Source organism: Pyrus communis, chromosome 17, assembly GCF_041283825.1.
Source record: "Pyrus communis isolate YQ-2024b chromosome 17, ASM4128382v1, whole genome shotgun sequence".
NCBI classification, from domain to species: domain Eukaryota; kingdom Viridiplantae; phylum Streptophyta; class Magnoliopsida; order Rosales; family Rosaceae; genus Pyrus; species Pyrus communis.
In genome coordinates, this window is record NC_142581.1 from 5,333,006 (window position 1) to 5,343,882 (window position 10,877).

The window sequence follows — 10,877 nt, forward strand, 5'->3', positions numbered from 1 at the left end:
TTGAGTTTTGAGGACTTAAATATGTGCTAGGATTGTGTATATTCACATGTTAATATGAACTGGATAGTTGAGTCCTATGCTGATTCTAATAGGAGGCCAACAAGGAAAACATTCACACTACAAGAAAAATGAGCATTGCACACAATAAATTATATGTGCCCCTTGAGGCCAAAAAGCACCAACAATTGTGCTCATAGACCAATAGCAACAACGCAGCTACTATCTTTGTGTATGTGCCCTCTATGGACGTCACCATTTCCAAAAGGGCACAATACACTGTTTGGTGTTGAAAGAGGCAGACACAAATGGACCACTATTTGTGCCTGTTTCTGACAACTTTATCAGAAGACTTTTTCCAGCCATATTGACACTTACATTATAATTGTGCCAACATGAATTAAATATTAAAAAAATCAAAATTTAACAAACTCAAACTGAATTGAGGAAATGCAAAAATTTAAATTTTCATAAAATGAAAACAGCCTACAACCATGAAACCAACTTTCACTTTCCCAATCTCACAAACATATATTATAATGTTACATATTTTATCTCTAATACAAAAAGACTTGAAAACAAACATTTTCGGAAAGATGCATCTTCCCCAACAAGCCTTGCACTTCATCAAACCTTTGCTGCTCCAGAAACGAATTAATGAAGATAACATGTGCAATATTTGAACCTCTCACAAAAGTCATGAATAAATATCAAATTCAAAGATAAAGAAAAACCACACAATTTACAAGAGCAAAGAAAATGAAGGGATAAAGAAAGAAATAACTGTGGGAGGACTCTTATTTGCTTTAGGGGCCTTTCTACCAATTGCTTAAAGATGATTCTTATATCACAACTCAACCCTCCAAAACAGCCAACAACAGAAGCGGAAGATTAATAATGAAAGTATACAAGCGCTCCTCATAAAAAAATAAGTTTACAAGTGTTCAAGATAAAAAAAAAACAAACAAATAAAGCAACTCATACAACTAACAAGAGGGGAAACTACCACATATTTCCAGTGATGTTCAACGACCAAAACTTTCAAACAAAAAACTTTAAAATGCATTACTACGTTGTTCAGTCCCATAAGACCTTGCATAAGGTTACATGGCTAATTGCTCAAGGTTCAAATTCGTCATAGATAAATCTTATCATCTTCATTTTGACTTTACATTACCACATGTATGATATGATCTACAAAAAGTTCATATGTTTCTGAGTAAATTCTCCAAGTTTCCACAAAAAAATACTCAAATAGTGCACTGATCCTTCTCAGCATCTCAGCTTCACTACTTGACTCACTAACAATCATAAAATCTAGCATAATTAAACAAGGAGCCAGACCACTAACGGTCTGAAAATTGGTAAAGTACTAAAAAAATACTAGATCAAGGAACATCAACAAAACTGGTTGAAAGAAAATAATCAACAACAAAAATGAAAATTCCATTGTTGCTGAAAGACAAACGTGAATCACAACTATTCCCACTGAAAACCAAAGCAAGAAAAGAGCCTATCAAATCCAGAATAAAATAAATAAATAAACCCTATTTTCATAGAAACATAACACAAAACATTTTACACATTTTCCACCAGCTGAACAATTCCCCACCAGCAAGGAGAAAGTTAAAACACCCAAATAACATATCACAACCTTTTCTTTTTTAATGAAAAGTCTTAGTTTTTAACGGTTACTAATACCTCTCCAAGAAGAACTTTGAACTTTGAAGCCACAACATGAACTCCCAAATCTAATTTGACAACATATTAAATCACAGTTCTTAAACACAATCCCCAAATTCAACCCCGAAATTTAAAACAGAATAGACTTGAAATTAAGTCCAACTATATCCCAGTTCCTATATTAGAAACAAATGAGCTAAAAACTAAAAAACAAAAACAATCAGATGAACAAACACAATACCCAAAAATATGACTTATTTGGAAGTGGAATGGGTGATTATTATAATCAAAAAAATGAAGAGCCTTGCCACTATATCGAAGTCTAAGAGGAAGAGAGGAGTGAGAAGTTGTCCTCCCTGCAACTCTGTCGTCATCCAGCAGGTCATCTAGACTGGAGAAATGGGTCTTCCAATTCCCACCATTAATACCAATGCATACATAATCAAAATACGCCATAAACTGACAACGTATAAACCCCAAATTCATAAACCCATGACTTATTCCATCAACAATTCCAAAACCCACCAATCATTTCATACAAATTTTCAAACGCAATCAATCATTTCATGCTTGATCTTAGTGACTAAAAGACCCACTCGGCTAACAGACTACAATATTCATCGGGTACACATGGATTCTATAGCCATCACTCATCAGAAACCAAGACAAATATAGTCGAATGCAAAACCATTCCTACAGGACGGACTACCAGTACTCCATTCGTTATTTTCGTGCTTTGCTTTTTTTTTTTTTAACGGACTTTAAATTTCTTATTCACACTAGAAAATCTTTAAAAAAATTACAGATTATTGAATCTGGGATCAACAGAAGCAATTTACAACATTTCAAATATGGGATACAATACTAATTGACATCTATAATGGAATTAAAATTTGACATCTAGAATTGATCCCAAAACTGAAATTTCTATTTTGGAAAAGCACTTACATTAGAGGACAGCCCACGAAGAAAGGATCATTTTTACCTCTTAGGTCGAGGTCCAATTCCTGCAGGCTTGGCTAGAAATTGGCCGGAAAACCCACGGTCACCGTTTCTTAGATATGAAATTGAGAAAATTCGGTTACGAATTTGTAGAAACAAACTTAGGGGTTGGAAAGAGAACTGGAAGATGATTCTAGAGGTATAATTTGGCGGCCGTTGGTGACTAGTGGACGGTGGCGCTGTTGCGTGAAAGAGAAGAGGAAGAGAGAGGATGCGAGAGGGAGGAAGATGATTGAGGAGGAAATGGAGGATAGCTTAAGTGAGGATGTGGTTGACGAGGAGAGCCCGGGGTTGGTGAAAGGCTTGGGTTGATTGGGAAAGGGAGAGATAGAGGAGAGGCGGGAGGAATTGAGAGGAAATGTTGGGGTTGAGAAAGAAGGGAAAGAGAAAGAGGAAAGGCGGAAGGAATGAATTGAGAAGAGTGAAGATTGACAAGAGAGAGAGTGGTATTTTTTTTTTTTTTTGGTCTAAAGAAAGAGTGGTGTTCTGATTTTATTTAAAACAAAGGACACGAAAATATTATTATGTCAGTTTGAAATTAATAAACAATCTTATTATTGTGGAATAGGAAAAAGTAAATATGTAGAGGACACAAAAACATACTTTTTATTTAAATATATTAAATTAGAGGGCACGAAAACTGATATCGTGTCTTTGTAAATTAATATTAAATTTTCATTTCTGACATTAAAGGGACACGTGAAAGCTGGATGGACATTTGGGCACAAAAGGCTTGGTTTTCGTGCCCAATAATGTGTTTGTGTCAACTTTTTTTATATTTGGGCACAATACTTGGTGCCCTTTATAAAATGCTCACTGTTCCACCCTATTAGTGTTTAAAGGGACACAAACTCCTCATATGTGTCCTCAATTTTGTATCCATAACCCATTTTTCTTGTAGTGTCAGTATATAAACACTAGTCACTGCTTTTGCAATTCTCCTGCTTGTTTCAATTCAAAGACCTATTCTTCTCGTTTCATTTTTGTAGTTGCAAAGTTGTGCTTATCTTTTGTGGCTCAATGGCACACCTATGGTCTATAATATGGTAATTATATACATATATATACATCTTACAGGTCGAGCCATTAGAAATTGAACAAGGGTTGGTCTTCTCTATATGTGCAATAAAGATGAATAGAGTTGAGTCCTACAGGATTCTAAAGGCCAGTCATTATGTGATAAAAGTTTTGAATACTTTCATTGTCAGTCTCTAATTGGTATCATCTAGTAAATTTAGATTTCATATACAACATTGCTAAACAATCCCAAACTTTTTTAGACGTAGAAAATTTTGCAAGTTGCATGTCAACAGAATTGTTGATCCAAATAAATAATTTTTGAGTTGTTCATCTGCTAAGTATCTAGCAACTCAACATAGTTTTTCTCCTTAGAGCAATTCTGTCACATCCTGGCTTGGGTCCCCACCACATTTCGGGCTGGACTTTACCGTAGCACGATGTTATCCGCTTTGGACCCGGCCCTACCACGCCCTCACGGTTTTGTTTCTGGGAACTCACACGAGCATCCCGGTTTGGACGGAATGTGCTGACACCGTCAGTCAGTTTTAATGGAATCCGTTAGGGTTTAACGGAATATTCCTAACGGCATTAAATGACGCCGTCAGTGTGACTGTCATGTGGCTGCGCATAGGTCCGTGCACTCGCCGGTGCGTGGCAGTACGTGGGGCCTCGAAAAATTATTTTAAAAATATGGAGATGTTCGTGAGGGTGAGTAGATCACGTTGGTATATCCAAACACCCCATTTGAGCATTGTATGAGAAGTTATTACCTAATTTTGGTTATATGCTTTAAATTGACATTTTTATAGTTGTTTCGCATATAGGTGAGACCTATCCTGAGGATGAGCGCAGTCACTCAAGGCTCGGGGGCTACGACCCTTCCACATACCAGTGAGTGGGCTTTTGGTTTTCCGTATATACCTATATACTTGAGAATTTTCCCAGATAATGAAATTGAATGTTTATATGTTTTAAATGCCATGCATAGTCTTTGCCTGTTTTAATTATGCATTGTTTGTTGCATATATTTGTGTTTGGTGCTGCAGACGCACAGGTAAGTGTCAGGTAAGTTATAGGTTATGGTTGTGAATTAGTGGTTATGTGAGATGCATGGAAAGCTCATAAACCTGCACCCCGGTGTTAGTGCTCCCACCCAGAGTAGGGCATAGTCCTTCACGTGATGTTCACCTCCCGCACCACATGCTCATCTTGGATCCAAGTTAGGTGCACAGTCCTGTCGTATAGAACACTTTAGGTGGTTCCGACTTGTGTGCAGATGTAGTGGTTAAGTTGTGGATTTGAGCTCTAGATTCAGCCGTACAGGTCACGTTAGGTGACTCCGGCTAACATATATTCTACATTAATTGACATTACCTGGGTTACTTACATCATATGCTGAATTAGTTGATATGGCTTACATACATACATATTTGTGAATGTTGCTACTCTGAGCATGGTTGTGGTATATTTATATATTTTATTTTCTGGGAAATTATATAGGTTTTACGGAGAGGGGTTAGAACTTTTGAGATTGAAATGATTTTGAAAAGCTTTGTTTTTGCTCACTCACACTTTCTGTTTTGTGCCCCTCCATGTTCTAGTTAGAAGCGCTTTGGTGGTTCATAAGGACTTGACGGTGGTTCTGACAGAACAACACAAATGTAGGATCACCTTTGGGTGTTGTGTAATTAGTATTCGTTCTTTTGGACTGCACTTAGGCTTTTTGTGCTCTGATTTTGTTTATCACACTTAGTCTCACACTAGTGTGTTACTTTAACTAGCTTATTTAGTAGTTTGGTTTTTATTTATTCGTACTTTTATTATTATTATTGCTTCCGCACTGTGCACATGGCTACGTCACCCTCACGTGACGGCCATCACGCCTTGATTTCGGTCGGGGTGTGTCAAATTCTACCTCACTCAGACCATAATTGCACAAGTAATTATGCAAAGGTAATTATTATTTTAATGAATAGTAATTATCCGAGTGCATCTCTACTTTGAAACTGATTAGTCAAGGCAATTGGTATTGAACTTTTTTTAAATGTTAATAAAAAATAATTTTATGTTTAATTTCAAATAGGATTTTTAACCAATCCTGTCACACCACGTGTTATTCTCCAAAAATTACAATTCGTGTGGTTTGATCTTCGATTAGATATTTAATCAATTATGTAGCGCCACGTGTTATTCTCCAAAATTAAAATTTGTGTGGTTTGATTTTTCGATTAGATGTTTAATCAATTATGTAGCGTCACTTGTTATGATTTTGTAATTTTTAGGGTTCTTTAGATATAGACCCATACAACTTGTAATTTTTAGATTAAAACCCATATATCTTTAAACATCCAATATAAACCCAAAATTCAAATATGTTGCCACATTAGAAATTAAATGGCCTATTACTTAAGATAATTTACAACATATGCTACAACCCTTCTAACGTTTTCTCACACACAACCCTCCAATTTTGGCTTCAATCATGCCCACATAATATGTGCATTAAATTCTAATTAATCCTCTCGACGTTTTTTTAGCCACTTATAATCATATGTATTTGAAATAAAATAATATTTTTATATTTTGTAGGTAAACCATTTCATATATATATTCGTCACATTATTATTATGGTGTGTAACATAATTTACCTATATTTATATGTAATGTATAGGTAAATTAATGTTGTAGGTAAATTAATTTACATGTATTAGTACATATGTTAGGCTTGGATAAATAAAAAAAAGTACATATGTTAGGCACGTTTTATTGTTACCATATGTATGTCTATGTAAAGTAATTTACCTATATCTATATGTAAAATATAGTTAATTAACTTTGAATAAAATAACATTTCTATATGTTGCAGATAAATTATTTTACATGTATTAATATATACAAGGCACATTTTATTATTATTATATATGCGCGTGTAAAATAATTTGCCTATATTTATATGTAAAATATTATTATTATATATGTGTGTGTAAAATAATTTACCTATATTTATATGTAAAATAACTTTGAGGCAAATAACATTTCTTTATGTTGTAGGTAAATTATTCTCCATATATTAGCACAACTATTAGGCACATTTATTGATTCCCCACATATTTGTTAAATTACATCATATATATTGTGATCGAATCACAGTATGAACATTAATGCTTATTTCTCTTTTCAAGAATCATTAATCCACCTTTTAATCCGTATACAATTAATTGTATAGGTAAAAAATGTAATTAAGGGTATATTAGGCATTCAAAAAATGTACAATGGTGAAGTCAAACATAGTTAATGAATTTGTTTGTGTGGAGTCTAGTCAATGAGTTTTAATCAAGTAAAAAAATTATGTCGGGTTTTATGTAACGAAAATTGAATTTCAAGGGCTACAGTCATATTTTTAATAATTTGTAATTTTTTTAATATTTTGTTCTCACCCAACTAACATGGATAGTTGGATTACATTTTTTTGTTTTTTGCAATCCAACAACCCATATTATGCAATGTGGACCCAACGGTAAAAATAATTTTTTTTTTTTGCAATCCAACAGCCCATACTATTGCAAATCCAACGACAGTTGTGGTGAGACTGGTGAGTGCACAGGCCCCAACACCTGGGTTTTGGTCTGCTGAGTCACCGTCAAGCACGTGTACTAGCACATGTGAAGTACACGTGCCTGACATAAAAAAAAAAAAAAAATGATAACATAACTGACGTTAGCTTTATGTCACATAGACTAAAGCACACATGACTGCTTGATACGGAATGGATGGGCTCACGAATAGTCTGACTTTTTGGGCTGGGATGGAGAGGATTTTTTTAGTTTTAGGGGATTCGATTGCCTATCCTTGGCAATTAATGGGAGTAGAGTTGCTCTTAATATCTGATGGAACGGTAACATCTTCATATACGTAACCACACACTGATTTTTCATCAAAAAATCTTCATAACATTTGTCAAATGAGTGTAATTACTTTCATTCAGTCTCACACCAATAGCTTGAAGGGAAAATCATCTTTCGCATCCACCATATTCAATAAACGTTAGAAACGAACAGCTAATTAACCCATAAAGAAACTAAGCAAACATTCAAATTGAAAATGGCAGAAAAGTAGAATGCTTAGCACTCGAAATCGTGGGTGTACTCAAAATATGTACACAAAGAGCCAAAGCCAAGATGAACAAACAAAAAAAAAAAAAAAAAAAAAAAACCAAATCAAACCAAATCAAACCGACCCAAACAGTTTGATTGTGCGAACCAAATTGACAAAACAAACAAAAAACTCTAATCCAAACCAAACATGGGAAACCATTTCAAAACAAGGAAATGAAATTAATTAATTTGCAAGTTTTAGGATTATGTGTGGAAGTCCACTCTTCGTAGTGATTTTGGTTAAGAAGTGGATTACCAGGACTTCAATGCTCCATCTGTCAACTTGCATAACGTTATTTAAAAACAATCGATGGAGCTCTACCCCAAGCAGCTAATTAGTAGAGAGCTCGGGTGATGGAAACAATGGTTGATTTCTTTTATTTACTTTCAAACTTCTTAGTCCTTATAGAAATAACTCGTGAATCATCCCGTTAAAACACCACTCTCAATTATCTACGCCAAATTTGAGAGTGTTAACTCTATTACATATTGATCACATATTGACTACATGTCCGCATTTAAATAATGTGATTAACCGCAAAGTAAAAAAACCGTGTGTGCATATACATATGTTTGTGTATATTCTTCAAGCCAAGTCAGATTGGACTCGTCCTTGTTAAGCTTGCAGATATTTGCTTGATAATTTTGGAATACAAGAGACCATAATCCAAATCTTCCAACTTCGAGGAAACCAGCCGAATCAAATTCATGCTTGTTATTTCTTTGCCCCTTGGGTCAAGAAATTCATTCAGTTTGGGTATAACATAAAACTCAAATTATCTACATGTTATTGGCGTTTCTTTGATACTTTCAAGGGGTCTTTGAAACTTTTGCCCTCATAATTCGGTGTTTGGTTTGATATTTCTTAAATTTTTTAAAAGCAACTTCTTAAAAAAGTTAGAGCCTTAATATGTTTGGTAAGTGAAAAAAAAAGTATTTTCTTATTCAAAATTACGGGTCCAAAACAGCAGAAAACAAAAGTAGCTCTACACATGCTTCTCAAAAATGCGTTTTTTTTTTCATTGGAGGCAAATGAACAATACCAATTAATGAAACTTTCATATTAGCAATTATAACCACTCCATCTTTTTTTTTTTTCGAAAAACAGTTTTAGCATTATATTCCAACATTTTTTTCATAGCTATTTATTCTCAATGTGAAATGGATGCCTATAGTCTCACTCCATTTTAGCATATATGGAGGCCAACAATTATGAACAAAAAGGAAGTTCTTTCCATTTTGACTCAAACACTTGCATACTCCAACATGCCACGACAAAGAAAAAACTTTAAAAACTCTAATTTTGTGGCTCATTTCTCTAATATTTTCTCTACCTGTTGTAATCATATTAACACTCACTGTCGTACTAACAAATATTAGCCTTCATGCACATGCGTGAATACAACACTCACTATCGTACTAACAAATACTAGCCTTCATACACGCGCGACGTTCATGCGTGTGCATAAGACATTTTTTGAATCACATTGTGCTACAAGCGACTTATACGTTTTAAATGTATTTAGCGTAAATTGAAAAAAGGAAAGTCAAATATTTGAAGTAAATGAATAATCTTAGATCATGCTAAAAGAAAGCCCTTATAAACAAATTAAAGCAGCTGAATTCACATAATAAAATCGGTCTCCATAGAATTTACATTAAGAATAGAGAAAATAATATTTAATAAACAATTGATTGAATCACATTATTGCTAGCTCATTGTGAGACTAAACCCACCCCCTCCCCTTAGTGTTATTCAATCATTACTAGCTCATTGTGAGGCTAAGCTCATCCTTCCCCCTTAGTGTAGATACTATCGTTTGTTAAAAAAAAAAAAAATCATTTGACAACTAATTTAATCACATTATTATCTGCGTGCGAAAGACCTTTTTTATAACTGGCATTACAAGCCTCTTAAGATGTTTTGAACGTGTTTAAAAATAGAGAAAATAATATTTAATAAACAATTGATTGAATCACATTATTGCTAGCTCATTGTGAGACTAAACCCACCCCCTCCCCCTTAGTATAAACAATATCGTTTGTTAAAAAAAAAAAAAATCATTTGACAATTAATTTAATCACATTATTATCCGCGTGCGAATGACTTTTTTTATAATCAGCATTACACTTCTCTTAAGATGTTTTGAACGTGTTTAAAAATAGAAAAATTGAATCATATTATTGCTAGCCTATTATGATGTACTAATTTAAAAATAAAATAAAAGCACAAAAAAATTAATTAATAAAAAACTGTTAAAATGATGAAAATACCCCTACCTTATTTGATGCATTATTTTGGGATGCCTTTGAAGTTTTTTGTCTTAGGGGCATTTTTGTCCAAATTTTTTTGTTGAAGCTTGGTGACACCAAAATCACTATTCACTTTTCCATTGACTTTATATATAAGAAGATATGCAACTCCACATAGTTTTAGAAATAAAATTGAGTGAGAAAACATAATATGAAGGAAGACCAGAATTTAATAGAAATTTTGTATATATTTGCTATATTAATGTACAATTTTCTAAATGAAAAGGGTGAGAGGGGCACACGTCCCCTGAGCCTATGCCCCTCTCCCTTTGCCAATAGTTGCGAGACAAGCCAAGATGAGGTTAAGTTATAGATTCGATTCATTTTCGTATAACAAACAAAAATTCCTAAATCTTAAAGCTTTGTTGGGTTTGAAGGATTAGATTAAAATGGATAAGCATCTATTTTTAAAGTACGTTGAAAGAAGAAATGAAAAAATTGTGATCAAAGGGAGCATGATTGTTCGAGAAATAAATTTATCTATTCCAATCATCCCCAAAATAAAAGAATAATAAAGAAGAAGTTTTTATCGTATCTAATCCTCTTACAATCTCCTCAAATTGAAAAATAGTTCTCATCTACCTTTGATATTCTTGCATTTTGTAGAGTTATTTGTTCCAGTTACATCGATCCTTTATACCAAACGACTCGGAACCACATAACTTTCATACAAAAGTCCAATAGCAACAGGAAAACAAACTAAAACAC

The 10,877-nt window shown here is 33.8% G+C and overlaps 1 long non-coding RNA gene across 1 annotated transcript; it reads right to left on the reverse strand.

Annotated features, from left to right (window-relative positions):
• Window positions 1-439: 439 nt before the first annotated feature.
• LOC148689311 (uncharacterized) lies at window positions 440-3,101 on the reverse strand. The gene is made up of 2 exons (XR_015958476.1): window positions 2,666-3,101; window positions 440-635 (listed from the first exon to the last, which is right to left on the reverse strand). It is a non-coding gene; the product is annotated as an uncharacterized LOC148689311 (long non-coding RNA).
• Between the last annotated feature and the right edge of the window lie 7,776 nt (window positions 3,102-10,877).